Genomic DNA, 15,861 nt, shown 5'->3' on the forward strand with positions numbered 1-15,861 from the left:
TTTTTACTATTTGTGTTAAGTTAGGCCTAATGTGCCCTGCATGCACCATCCACCAATTTGGTGCAAACTTGGCGACTAAGGGTCAATTAAAAACTAAAACTAACGTTGATCTTCCCTTGCATCCACTGTAAGATACTGAAGTAAATTTATAGGGAAATTCAGATTCTGCTGTATTAATGTAATATAGTATATTGTTGGACTAAATGGCAATGCATTTTGGGAGATAATTAGAAGGAATTATAGCACTGTCTCTCATCACAAGAGAACTGCACCAATCACAGATGCTATTTACCGTATATAGCTAAGCATCTTTACATAGCATATTTATTTTGCATTAGCATATTTTATTAAACATGTTTGATTACAGGAAACTGGCAAACACCTCGCACTGAGGGAGTACTGGAGGATGTTTCCAAACTACCTTTTTGACTAACTAACTGAACGTTTCTTTTTATCCATTCATTTATTTCATTTTGTCAATATCTTTTTAGTTTAGTAAGAAACTGGGTTTGTTTTGGCCCTGTGATGGCCCGGCGGCCCGTCCAGGGTGTCTCCCGCCTGCTGCCCAATGACTGCTGGGATAGGCTCCACTCCAGCACCCCCGCGACCCAGAGAGCAGGATACGTTACACAACGGTGCTTTCTTCGAGAGGACGGCGTCTGATTCCACCGTTTGTTGTAAATTGTCGTTTTATTTCGCATGCAAGCCTTGAAATAACAGAAATAAAGACTGCTGTAATTAACTTCACTTCACATAGAAAGCCAAGCTTAGCTTCTCTTGCTTCTGTTTGATCAAATCTTGTCTGGTTTTATCCAAGGAACCTAGCTAGCATAAACGTTAGCTAACGCTAACGGACGTTTTCTCGAAATTTGTCAGGCTAGCAAGCTAATGCTAACAATCACTCAGTCATCCATTTTCCAAAATGTCTCATCGTCAACTCTGTGGTTATAGCCATGAGACAAAATCTGATATTTCATCTTCATAGATTGACGTCACCTATTCAGAATAATATGATGTTGTGCTTAGACCATGTATTGCAGGGGATGGGCACAAGTAATTGAGTACTTGCTTTATTACCACCTACCTGACTAGTGCAATACTAACCAAAATTTGCCATTTGCGAGTTTTGCCCTCTGCAATCATGAATTGAACACACACTCGCTCACTCTCTCAAACTAAACAAAAGGGCGATCTATGTCAACAAATGTTTCCCTGACAAGTTGATGTTACTATCAAGAAAATACAAAATCAAGCATGCAGCTCCTACAACACTGAAATACAGAACCATTGCTTCTATTCCACAATTAACTGTTGCTTAAAGTTAAAAGTTTGTGTCATTTTGCTTTTTTTTTTAGAAGCTGCATTGGCAATCCAGAAAGGGGCTCAAAAGTACGCCATGCGAAGGTACCAAACAAGAAGAATGGGGAAATGGTGCAAAAGAAGGTCGCATCACTGAATCCACATGTCGGCACACTCATCAAGAAGCTCACTGATTTCAAGTGGGATTTTATTTGAATTGCATTTACTCGCTCGCTCGCTCGCTCGCTCGCTCACTCACTCACTCACTCACCCACTCAAGATACAAAGACACACAAACAACCCCTCCTCCAACTGACATTTTCCAGAAACACTATTGGAACTCATTCAGAATCTATATGTTCTTCCAAAGAAAAAATACAAAATATTTTCCATGACAACTTAATATTCTAATGTTTTTAAGGTGGTCAGAAAGACACTTCGGTAAGCCAACCAAGTCTAGTTCGTTTGGGGTCTTGCAGCCTAGCCATTTTGGTAAAGGTGCTGATTTCTCTGAAAAACAGTAATGATTTATTTACATAATCTCACACATATCCTAAAACTATAAACAGTCTTGCACACTTTCATTTACTCTGAGAGTTATTGAGGGTTATGCCTAGTCAACATTACACTGGTACAGTCTGGGACTATTGCTCTCAGTCAGCAGTGATAGTAAGGTGGAACCATCAGAGTATTTTAACAGAAACTGGTTGGGCACACAGGTGGTGCAATCTGCAGTGTGCAATGTGAACAACACAGGCGAGTTAACGCAGCCACGAGGTGATCCAACATGAGTCCTGATCGGAAAGTGTACCATTTACCTTTACCAGCTGTATTCTGTTTGTGAGAAAAGAGTTGTACCAGTAAATAAGTTAACTTATTTAACTTACCAGTAAATGTCTGTAACGGAATCCATTTGGACAGGAGTAGATCAGGCTGAATTGTAATAAATGCGGATGAAAAGTCCAGGAAAAGAGCTCTGGCATATGTTTTAGGTTTGTCAAGGTGTTTGGAGATGAGATACAAAAGCATGACAACTACATCTTCTGTGCTGTGACCTTGCTTGTAGGCAAATTGAGAAGGAGCCTGTGTGATGCTTTGTTGTGATATTGGACCATAATATTTTCCAATGATTTCATAATAACAGGTGTATGTGCTATTGGCCAAAAAATTATGTTACTCTTTAGGACATTGTTGTTTGGAAAATGTTTTATATGAGATGCCTTCCAAGCTCTAGGTTGCCAGACAGGTGCCAATTCCCTGGCAAAGGATTTAAAACAAGAGCACTACTTGAGTCAGGGCCAAGGGCTTTCCTTGAGTTGCTGCACTGGAAGATGCACCTGACTGCATACACACTAATGACAATCATATCTACACTAGAGGGTTTTAATGGTCTTAAGTAGATCTGCACATTTCTCAGGGTTGTCAACAGAGTCAAAACGGGAGAAGAAGCTATTTAGATAATTTGCAAACACAAGTTCATTGTCCGTCACAATAGGTTTGTTTGAAGATGACATTCCTGTCATCCTCTTCATAGTGCCCCAGAGTCTTTTGGGATTGTTTGGTTTAAAGGTGTCCTCCAGATGCTGTCTGTGTGCTTGATCAAAGGCAAATTGGCATTGGCTAAGCGCTCGCAAATTGGCGTTCGATTGCTGTGGGTGAACTGTTCTAAGACGTGAGCTGAGAGGCTCGCAGATGCATCACAGATGCCAGAGTCAAGTCAAGTCAATTTTATTTGTACAGCCCATTATCTCAAATTACAAATTTGCCTCAAGGGGCTTTACAACAGCACAACATCCTGCCCTTAGACCCTCGCATCAGATAAGGAACAACTCCCTAAAAAAAAAAAAAAAACGGAGAAAAAATAGGAAGAAATCTCAGGGAGAGCAACAGAGGAGGGATCTCTTTCCCAAGACGGACAACGTGCATTGGATGTTGTGTTTACACAATTTACAGAATACAACATTGGAAGTAGATAACAGAACTATAATGGAACTATAAAATATATGAAGAATACGATGAGTAGGATGCCAAGCAGTGTCCAGACACCACCGGCACAGCCCAGGACCCGAGCCACGTGACCAGCATCACCATGTAAAAAAAAAAAGTCACACATCTTAATGAGAGATGGATATAACATTAAAACAGGATAGCAAAATTATATGGATTCATAAGAGATGGGCAGTGTTTCAATTAGATGTATCTAAAATACGTATTTAATTACTTTTGAGTATTTTGTCATTTGTATTTTGCCCGACAGAAAAAATAAGATGTAATTTGTAACAAAGTACTTTAAGAGCTTGTATTTGTGTATTTGAAATACTTGAAATACATTATTTAATATGTAATTGTATTCTCAAATAAGACACATTTTTATCCCCAGGTTTAAACTGTAGAAAAAAACTGTACAACAATTAGCCTCATCACAGTCTTTGGCTAAATGCAAGTGAATCGTGTGGCATGTCCTGTCAGGTGAACTACCCTATTTCATTCGTGTTCCTTGTGACCAGTAGCTGGAGGAAAAAAGCTACTTTGGTGTTTGGTACAAATTTCCCCTAAGATGAAGGTATGTAATCAAAATGTGATCAGATATTGCATGTTAAGGCAAGCTTTCTGAAAGACTCTAAAATACTACAACAGAAGAAAAGAGCAAATAGCAAACACATGTGCCTAAGAACTGGCAAATATACTTATTAGCTAGTAACGTTAGCATACCAGCTAACATCACAGACACACTCAAGCAGCCTGGAACAATGGCATCTTGTGGTTAGTCATGTGGGCAGCTTCATTAGCGAGATTAATTGTTAGCAACTTCTGTAACTCGGGACAGAATTAATTTCTAGAATAGCTATAGTTAGGCATTTTATAGTGTCAATTCTTAATAGTTGTCAGGGAAATAGCTTGTGCAGTCCTCTTGAGGATAAGGATAACATTTTACAGTGTTTGCTATGCCGGCGGATGGTCAGGTTAATATTCAGGTAAAAAAAAAAAACATCATAGTTTAAGAAAGCAAGTCATGTATCAATTAAACATCTTTCATTCTGATCTTTACTCTAAAACTAAATGTTGTTCATCTTTTTGTACAAAACCTTACCAATATGGATTATAGAGAGTTAATACAATTCAAAGTGAATTGACTCCATTCCTAGATCATGCTTAAGTAACACATAAATGACTGCGTTTTAGTGTCTATTATGTAAGTTGTTAATGTTTTTTGAAATGCTGTTGGTTCTAAGTTGCAACTGGTAGGCCTAATCAATTTAGTGGTATCTTTATACATTTTTCTTTAGGTAGAAGTCAGTCATCTCAGGGGACAAGTGGCAATGAACCACCAGAGCCTGGCCAGGCTGGCCCATCATCACATCTGCAGAAGAAGAAGTCACACCAATGCTAAACTGTATAATGTTGGATGGGAAATACTTCCAAATAGTGAAGCAGATCCCAAATGGAAAAATGGGGGCTGAGTATCAGCTGTGCACTAACAAAAAGGTCACAATATGTGGCTGTCTTGCAGTGACATGAAACGAAGGCACCCTGACAAAATAAAGGAATTTGAAAACCACAAAAAGGAATTTGCCAGTGGGAAAAGCAAAAAAACCCCCCCAAAAAACCAAAACCAAAAAACAAACAACCAAAAAATACAAACCAGGACATACAAACAAACTACTCTCTTTGAACACGGTCCAGTGACACAAAATAAAATTGATTTTCTTGTCACATTCTTTGTCACTAAAGGCATGTACCCGTTGGCCACTGTTGAGCATAAAGAATTCATAGACTTGGTACAGGGACTTTGCCAAGGTGCTAAAGTGATGTCCAGGAGGACACTTGGGAGAAGAATTGATGAAGACTTTAATAATAAAAGCAAATTTGAAAGAGAGACTTCAGTGCATACAACATATTTGCACCACTGCAGATATCTGGTCAACTAAAAAAACAAGTTATATGGGAGTCACTGTACATTGAATACAAACAGACATGCTAGAACGTGAATCAGCTGCTCTTGCTTGCAGACATTTTCCCAGTCCACATACCTACAATTACACTGCTGAACTACTGAAGGAAATCCATTCAGAACATGGACTCACAACTGACACTATTGTGGCTACTGGAACTGACAATGCATCAAACTTCTCAAAAGCATTTCGGGAGTTCAATATCACAGTTGTTTCAGAGGAACAGGATGAGACTGATGATGAGGAACATGATCTTTCATTTGTAATGATAGATCCATTGAGAGAAGAATTGTCAGAGTGTGCTATTACTCTACCACCTCACGTCAGGTCACACTCACCCACTGAGTTTAGTTTCAACCACTGATGCCAAAAGGGCAATTAAAGATGATTCAACTCTGGGCATCTGGGTGGTGTGGCATTCTAATTGCCTACCAACATGGGGATCGGCAGTTCGAATCCCTGTGTTACCTCCGGCTTGGTTGGGCGTCTCTACAGACACAATTGACCGTGTCTGCAGGTGGGAAGCCATACGTGGGTATGTGTCCTGGTGCCTGTTTGGGGGGGGGGGACTGGGGGGAATAGCATGATCCTCCCACGCGCTACGTCCCCCTGGCAAAATTCCTCACTGTCAGGTGAAAAGAAGCTGCTGGTGACTCCACATGTATTGGAGGAGGCATGTGGTAGTCTGCAGCCCTACACGGATCTGCAAAGTGGGCGGAGCAGAGATAAGGATGGCTCAGAAGAGTGGGGTAATTGGCCGGATACAATTTGGGAGGAAAAGGAGGGAAAAAATCCAAAAAAAAAAGAAGATGATTCAACTCTCTCAACGCTGAATTATTCACTCATGGCAAAGTGTTCAGCCCTATGGAATGCTTTTGGCAGACCAAAATATGGTGCGGAAATACTCAATGACTTGACCAACCAGCAACTGAAGTCACCCTGCATTTTTCGATGGAATCCTCTTTATAACTGTTTGAGTCAGCTGACATTTCTTTGGCAGAAACTTCTTGAGATCATGCCTGCCTTGCAATTCCCACCATTCAAAGAGGCAGAGCTTGATTTCTTTAAGGAATACTGCAGAGTCCTCAAGCCCATTGCTATTGCAATTGACTGCCTTCAAGTTAAGACCTCATGCTACTATGGTGAGCTCATTCCTACCCTCTTTGCTATTCAGGCTAAACTACATGACCTGTAAGCCTCAAACCTGCGGTACTACTCACATATGTTGCAAGCCACCATAGCTGGCTTTGAGAAAAGGTTCAGTAGCATCTTACAGATGAAGACTGATGTCAATGAAGCCATCCTGACTACTGCATCCCACCCATTTTTCAAGATGAGGTGGTTGCTTCCCAAACTAGCTGCATAGAAGAAGAGGATACATCACCTGTTTCTGCACTCAGCTGAAGAGCTTGGCGTTGTCAGAAAGTGAGACTGCCTCATCAAACACCACTGAAGAGAATGAAGATGGTTTCTTCATTTTCTCTGGCCAGGGTACGAGTAAACTACTCTCACTTTAGTGTCTTATGGTGAAACTGCAATTTCATGAATTAATCATCAAAAATAAATATTCGTCAATTAAAAATAAATGAGTAGCTAGTTTCATGTCATGTTTTTAAATATTTTTGTGATATTAAAAATCCTTGAATTTAATATAAATTCCTAACAGACTTGTTTCCTGTTTGCCACTCTTGTTTCCAATCCCAACAGCAGGAACTGAGAGCCAGTTGGGCAGAGACATGTTGCCCAGCCATAGCAAAGCAGAACTGGAAACGCTTCACTTTATGGACCCCAGAAAGGACCTTTCCTTACTGGATTCATATCCACTGATCAAGCTACTCTTTGTGAGATTCAACACCACTTTGCCATCATCGGCACCAGCTGAGCATCTCTTCTTCTTTGCAGGCATGGCTTACTACCCTTACAGAAGGCAATTAACAGCTAAACTGATGGAGAAATTAGTTGTGCTGAAGTCAAGTGAAGTCACATTTGTTTATATAGCACATTTAAAACTAGCACAGTTGAACCAAAGTGCTGCACAAGCTTAAAATACAATATAAAATAAGTAGCACATATAAATATAAAAATATATGTAATGAAAACATAATGAAATAAAGAATATAAAATATAAACAAAACATAAGAGTAAAAGTATAAAAAACAACTAAAACGGAAATGGGAGGACTGCAGTGTTAGGGGGTGCACAAAGGAGTATACTCGTTTTTAGGTTGTTGTTGGCATTGGGGGGAAGGGGGTACTTCTTTTTCTCTCCTACTATTTTGCACTGTATCATATTCTGCTGTAATGGTACTGTTATGGGTCTTTTGCACTTGTTCAGTTGGTTGCTTGTAAAGTTGGAGATCTCAGAAATGTATTTACTCCACTGCACTTGTACTTATTGCTCTTGAAAAGGGCATCTGCTAAATGCCCAGTCTTATTGTCCTCTGAAGGAACTAGTGCACCACTGTGGCCTAACTGTTCAGTTCCCCCAGTCGTATTTCAATTGGCTGTTCACTCAATCAGTCAATGGTCACTTTGTCTGATAGAAACCACCCAGCGTGCACCTCTGAATTTGCAGCCTCCCACCTCCAAGATATCCTGATTGGCCATTTCAAATCTATGATGTGGGGAAATTAGCAGAGTTCATCTTTTCAATGTAGGGAGGTTAAGATCAGACCCATATTGAGGCTACTAGATGCCTAGAATGTGATATCAGTTTGTATATAAGGTGTTTTTATATTTTCAAATTACAAATTACTTGTATTTTAATTAAATACATTTTCTCATATCAGTATTTTGTATTTTGATACATTTGACGAGCAAGTATTTGTAATTTGTGACAAGATACTTTTTGATTTATTTTTGCCCATCTCTGGCAGATGCATCCCAGATCACCATCATCAGTGGTCACTCGGGGTCAAGTACGACCGTCCTCCCTCTGGGTCCTCAGGTGGGCGTAGAGGCCGATCTTTGAACCGCATAATGGGAAGACACCTGCATTTAGCAACTTTTTATGTGGAGTGGCTGATGTGCCTGCAGCCACCACATGGTCCTTGGCAGGGGGTGGCCAGAGTCCAATGGCATGGAGAACCAAGACAATTGGGGACCACCCCCTGTTGAAGCCTTCATTCGCCTTCACTGCTGTTGTGGCCTGGAGACATTGTCCGCCAGTTCCATGGTTGAGGTCTTTGTTGGATCGTGCTTCGTCTGGAACCTCCCCCTTGACGTATCCGCCTTGGGTGACCTTACCAGGAGCCAAGCTCTGGAAAGCATAGTGCTTGGGATCATTGGTACACGCAACCTTCTCCACCATGGCAAGGTGGCGATCCAGAGGTGCATCTCAGATATCTTAACAGGCTAAATATCTGGACCCGTTAGGGAGTCCATATCCTGTAGTGTGAAGCGCTACGTCCCCCTGGCGAAATTCCTCGCTGTCAGGTGAAAAGAAGCGGCTGGCGACTCCATATGTATCGGAGGAGGCATGTGGTAGTCTGCAGCCCTCCCCGGATCGGCAGAGGGGGTGGAGCAGCGACCGGGACAGCTCAGAAGAGTGGGGTAATTGGCTGGATACAGTTGGGGAGAAAAAGGGATTTAATTAATTAATCAATCGATCAATCAATCAATCAATCATTGTTTGCAACAAAGTTTACAAAAAGTTGTCTCTCTGAACATGCAATTGGAACAATTACGTCACAAAGTATATGCAACTTGTATATACTGCATCTTGAAACTATACAAGACATTTGGTACCAAAGGTGTTGAACCACAATAATTATTTATATAGCATTTTTCTAAACACAAAGTCCTTTAAAGGCAATTCAGTCCAAAACGTGAAAAAACGTATAGAAATACATATCTAGCAAGAAAGAAATGCATAAAATGCATCTCTGCAGAACAAACAACCCTGCCAATCCGCTATTTCGTCCATTTTCTTTTCTTTTTCGTCTGTGTTTTATCTCCGCAAACCAGCACACGAGCAACATTTTTGGAAGAAAAAATCCTGTCTCTACACCAGTAATCCGAATCAAATTGCAATAAAGTTACACAGAATCCACCGTGTAAAGTACACCATTATACCGCCATTACTTTTTCCCTCTCGCTCACCCCCTAGAGGAGGCTGAAGCACCCCAAGGGGGGCGCGTACCACTCGTTGGGAATCCCTGCTGTAAATAAACAAGGAAACGTTTTACAGTGTAGCTTCTCCCCCGATGCTGTATTCACACCACACTCAGACCTCCCTTTGTACAGTCCAGCCAGCATCCCAGGCGGTTCAGGAGGCATGGCCGCACTTTAGAGACGCATCGCAAGAGCTGAGTCTTGACTCTCTTTAAACTGATCTTGTGGAGACGATGATGTTTTGTCTTCTGTGTTCTGTTCAACTCTGTGTGTGTGTTTCATCTTGGCACTAATGTGTGTGGAGGTGGCAGCGGGGATGGGGATGGGGGCGGGATACATGGGAATAGGCACACATTGTGTCATTGTGAGTGAGACATGATGTTCTATTTTTGCTCTCACTCTTGAGTAATACAGAAACCGGTCACTGATGATATGCATGTGTGGAGGCATATTGGTTGTGTGTATGTGTGTGCGCACAGCTGGGGGAAAGGGGTGATGGGGCCCTTGGTTCAATTACAATTCAAGTACAATTATTGGGGCAGAGGAACTGCTGGGGTAGAGGTCTGATTGGCATGGCTCTAAATGTCTGAAAGAAATGTGAGAAATCTTTCTATTTCCTGTAGTGTTTAAAAAAAGCTTTCTATGTAATACCAGAAAGGGAATATTTCGCTGTGTTCAATAGCTGAGTTTGGGCACATCTCGACAACCTATCCGTATGACTTGCATATACTGTAGATGACTTTTCCGCCAATGTAGAGAAGATACACAGGCTTCTCCCAGAGACCAACTATCAAAGTCAAGGCCACTCTTACGACAGCACTCACAACAGTTGCCAAACCAGAAGTAAAGAAGCTTTTAGGTGTTGATTGTGGTTCTTTCTAATTATAACTTACCCACAAACAACCCTAAAGAATCGTTATATTTAAACTTCCATTTCTATTTGATTTCAAAATACATGAACTGTAACTACATCATTTTTATCCCGAAGCCAAAAAAGCAAGAAAACACAAAATATGTGTTTGGCTGTTTTACAGTCACCGAGTCCCCATTCTAGCATTTCTTTCCCTCTGCATCTCCCTTTCTCGCTTACTATCATTTTTTCTCTGTTTCCTCAGGTGTCAGTGACCATAGAAAACAAGAGTTGGATAACAGTTGGGTAACAGAAATGCTTTTCTGTCAGATGACGCCAAGATTGTGGAAAAAAACAAGGTCATCAGACAGGGGTCATCGGGGGTCATCTTCAGCCAGTACGTCAGCTATGGAATGGTAGAAGGAGCGATGTTACTGTCATGCTAATTATGACAAGAGATTTGCATCGCTGTGACCTCTGAACCTCACTATGACTGCTGGTATGATTCGGGGAACAACTTTCTGTCTTTTGGGAAACAACTTTTACCCAGAACCTAACAGCAGCGGAGTGAGATCATCTGAGTGAGCCATCTTTGCCCATTGATCATGAAGCCAGTGAAGAAAACACACAGATGTTTCTAGAAATGTCTAACTCTCTGTGAGTTGGTACAGGACTTTGATTGACACGGTGGTCTATTGAGCTACATGCCAATTTGTGTCGGTATAGACACTACCTGTGTGTGTGTGTGTGTGTGTGTGTGTGTGTGTGTGTGTGTGTGTGTGTGTGTGTGTGTGTGTGTGTGTGTGTGTGCTTGTCCTTCTATTGTGTGAGGACCAGTTGAGTTTTTAACCATCAGAGTGAGGACTTTTTTGCAAAGCGGGGACATTTTGTCTAGTTGTTGCTCCTTCAAGGGTCTATTTTAGAGCCAGGACTTGGCTCAGGATTAAGGACAGGCAGGTAATTCTGATGGTTGATGTTAGGGAATGAATGTGGTCATTGAGGGGTCCTCTTAAAGATAGTGTGTATGTGTGATTTAGAGATTTTAACTAACCAATAAAGCTTAAACCACTTCTTTTCTGTGGTCATATGTGCTTAGGAGTGTGTGTGTGTGTGTGTGTGTGTGTGTGTGTGTGTGTGTGTGTGTGTGTGTGTGTGTGTGTGTGTGTGTGTGTGTCTGCGATGCTACCTATCCATAGTGACAGCAAAACAAGGCTTTTAAATGTATTACTTCTGTGCAGCATGGCAGGACTATCCCCTATGCTAGGCCTCGGGGGTTATGTGATTGTGTTTGAATATGGTAGGATGCCGGCTGAACTCTTACACTTGCAGTATTTACACAGTCTGTCGGGTCCTGGGAGACTGAGATCTTCTGAGGGGTTCGTCAGTGCTTCACATTCCTCACGAAGAGCGTCTGAGGAGACACGAGGTGATGCACACACACAAGCCCTTTGCTCCAAGCAGTAGTATGGAATGCACTTTTAATGCACACATCACTGCACTGACACCACTAACACCCTCCTGCCACCTGTCTTTTCCCTCATAATGGTTTTCTTGCTTTCCAGATGAGTGAGTGAGCGACAATCCAAACTTAAAACTCTTATTTTTGCCATAGCTTACAATTAGTTGCCTTTAAGTTGATTGCTTCACAACCTGTGCTGCATGGCGGGTCGGTTTTCTGTCTCAATGAATTTACCAACCACTGTTCTGCCGATGAGATTATAGCGTATAGATTATGGCTAATTGATGACTTAACTGATTATGACTAATGACTATTGCAAACTGTTCTCTTCTCTCACATGTCTTTTCTCTCTCTCTGAATGATGTCTTCTCCTTTCTCTTTTTCTGTGTGTGAATGGTGTCATGTGAGTCTCCCTTGTGTGTATGTGCAGTTGGTTCTGCTCCCAGGTCTCCGTGGTGATGGTGGTCACCACCTGGATGCTGCTTGGCATCCCCCTCGTCACATTTTCTTTTTATATATCTTATAAATCCATACCTTTTTTTTTTTTTACATGGTGATGGTGGTCGCGTGGCTCGGGTCCTGGGCTGTTCCGGTGGCGTCTGGACACTGCTTGGCGCCCTCCTCATCATATTCTTCATACATTTTATAAGTCCATTATAATTCTGTTTATCCTCTTTCAGTGTTGTATTGTGTAAAGTGTGTAAACACAACATCATTGCACGTTGTCTGTCTTGGGAGAGATGATCCCTCCTCTGTTGCTCTCCCTGAGGTTTCTTCCTATTTTTTCTCCCCGTTAGAGGTTTTTTTTAGGGAGTTGTTACTTATCCGATGAGAGGGTCTAAGGACAGGATGTTGTATTGCGATGAGAGGGTCTAAGGACAGGATGTTGTATTGCGATGAGAGGGTCTCAGGACAGGATGTTGTATTGCGATGAGAGGGTCTAAGGACAGGATGTTGAGTTGCTGTTAAGCCCACTGAGGCAAATTTGTAATTTGTGATATTGGGCTATACAAATAAGATTGACTTTACTTGAGTGTATCATGTGCTTATATACGCATGTGTTGCCGTGCTTTGCTTTCGTTAGACAGGCCTACTGTTGCTACGCTAACATAACTTCACACTTGCATGAGCTTATCTGGTGACAGTACTAAGTTACCAAATACGGGTGAAGTCAGGTCTCTTCCAGTTGACAGAAAAGCCAATCACCTGTCACAGTTAGCCTCCTGACAAGGTTAAAGTTCAGAGGCTAGGGATGCTTGTCTGCAGACAAGCATCCTCAGGGGGGGACTTAAGTGACCTTCATGAACCCTGTGGGAAACATGCCAGTATATTCATATTCACACAGAGGTGCACACACCAAACTCAAGTGCACCCCCTCACACAGTGGAGTCATGGACCCACACGGACTCATCGGTGGCTGTCTGGTTCTCTGTGGGTCCCAGTAAACAGTGGTTTGAACCGACTGTATAAAATAATATTTAGAGAGGGTTATGCTCCCGGGGCTCATTCTGTTGTGACAATTTTTAAGCTCAACATACCAAATACTATAAATATGTTCACATAGTCATTTCACAGCCATAAACGTAGCAAACAAACATGAGCACACAAGTGCGCACACACACACACACACACACACACACAAACACACATCCACACCCAAACAAAACCATGCATGCGGCGATGCACCCTGCACGCAAGGTATTCACACCGGGAGAGCAAGGCAACAACTCCGTCATACACAGATTACCTCTCATCTTTGTCAATGGAGGGTTTTCTCTTCTGATTTGGGGGCCCTTTTGGCTTTTAAGTAAACTAATCTTTGAGCAAATACCACAGGGTGTTTCTGAAGTCTGTGCAAAATACAAAGTCTTAATATATCCGAATAAGAGCAAACAGACTATACAAGAGAGGCTCTCTGGAAGTTCGGGATCAAAGCTTCAGGGCACAAAGGCAGAGATTTAGTATGTTAGACTGATCGTCACCCTTTCACAGCCAAGTATTGTCTCTGTGTTGCTCCCCGCAAGTTCTTTGAATTCCTGCTCCGTGTAAAACGCTTATTGTTATCCGTGGGTTTTACCGCAGCGAACCATGTTCTTAAACATCTCTGCTCTGCCTTTCAGGCTCTGCTCTATTGACAGAGAGAGAGAGGGAGGGAGAGAGAGAGAGAGAGAGAGAGAGAGAGAGAGAGAGAGAGAGAGAGAGAGAGAGAGAGAGAGAGAGAGAGAGAGAGAGAGAGAGAGAGAGAGAGAGAGAGAGAGAGAGAGAGAGAGAGAGAGAGAGAGAGAGAGAGAGAGAGAGAGAGAGAGAGAGAGAGAGAGAGAGAGAGAGAGAGAGAGAGATTAAAAAAGAGGAAAAAAAAACCTGGGGGAACATCAAACAGGCTAACATTGTGCGTTCGTGTTTTTGCCGTTCTGCTGTTATTGTCGACAGACTTGACCGAGGTATTATGAATTCGACCAGCCTTGCAAACGCCCCCCCCCTTTTCTTCTGCTCCGGTTGTGTTTTAAGTGGTTGTCAGGTCCAGTTGCCATGCACATGGGTGTGATCCAGGTGTATTTGCAGAGGATGCAGAGTTTCTGTTTGCGTGCGTCCCACCCCCGCACGCACACCATCACCACCACACCCATCCCCCTGCCCACCTACACACACACACACACACACACACACACACACACACACACACACACACACACACACACACACACACACACACACACACACACACACACACACACACACAGGTTACAAAACAGATTGGTGATTTTGGCAGAGGTTGTTGTTTGGTCTGACAAGTGTAGTTCTCTGACACAAGAGTAGAGGCATTGCTCAACGTGGCTGCAAAAATTATTTTGTTTCCAAGGCAGCAGCCATAAGATTACCACCTCCCACATTAAACTTAAACAAACAGCCTGTATTATTGGGAACGCTGATCTGTGGTGGCCCTGCGGCTAATTTGATTGAGTTTGATTCATTAGAGAGTATTACACCCTGCTTCCATCTGATCATATCTAATTCCCTGTGGCACAGATTGTTCATTCATTTGTCTGCAGAAATCTCTGCCTCTATCTCCCTATCACGACGTGTGGGAGGATTTAACGATGGTGATGTTTGTACAGCACACCTGTGCAAAGCAGCCTTCACGACTGTGCGCGCGTGCGCACGCGCGTGTGTACGTATGTGCGTGTATGTGTGTTATGTGTCCATCCACAACTCCGGACACCACTCTGTCCCAGATATTACAGATTACTTGACCCACTTCCAATGCACGCCAGCCGAATCCGAGTGCAATAGACCACCAATCAATAGTTCTCGCCATTGCGTGAGTGCGCATCTTAATCTAGCGCCATGGGGGGGGGGGTGTTGTTTATACTTCCACCATTATGATATTAAATTCTCAGCATTATCTTCTCCATGCCAACCGTGCACTGCGGTGTCCTTTTTCGATAACTGGAAACTACACGTGGAATGTGAGACATATCGCCGGTCTCGATCTGTCTGTACCGAAACGTGAAGTTTGACGTCCAACCAGCGTCACGCTGTGCTCTGTGATCAGCGTAAGCCGCCGCCATTACTCACTGCTGTTGCGAAATGACGGCTTTTGTTTGGCTCCGTAAAGGCAGCGTAAGGTCCTCGACTTGTTTAGCTGTGGAAAAGGGCGTGAGCATACCGGCTTTAATGAGGCAGACTAATCCTTTTGGAGGAAGACATTCCAGCTTAATGGTTTTGACGTCGTCCTGAAATACGTCTACTGATCAGTCTTGACTGATAAGAGTTTGATCTACTGTGTCCAAACGACTGTGTGCCATACTTGTAATGGAGCAGGTGTTGACATCCATTGGTTATGTATCACCATCCCACAGTGCAAGGGGTACCCTACATTTGTGATTATTTTCCGGCTTTTTGGATTCTTTGCTCTATGGTAGAGTTAATGACTGATCCACGTGGAGATGTTTTTTTGGATCCCCCCCCCTTTTTTTCTCTCCCCAGTTGTATCCGGCCAATTACTCTACTCTTCCGAGCCGTCCCGGTCGCTGCTCCGCCCCCTCTGCCGATCCGGGGAGGGCTGCAGACTACCACATGCCTCCTCCGCTACACCTGGAGTCACCAGCCGCTTCTTTTCACCTGACAGTGAGGAGTTTCGCCAGGGAGACGTAGCGCGTGGGAGGATCACGCTATTTCCCCCAGTCC

Source organism: Lampris incognitus, chromosome 3 (assembly GCF_029633865.1).
Source record: "Lampris incognitus isolate fLamInc1 chromosome 3, fLamInc1.hap2, whole genome shotgun sequence".
Lineage (NCBI taxonomy): Eukaryota > Metazoa > Chordata > Actinopteri > Lampriformes > Lampridae > Lampris > Lampris incognitus.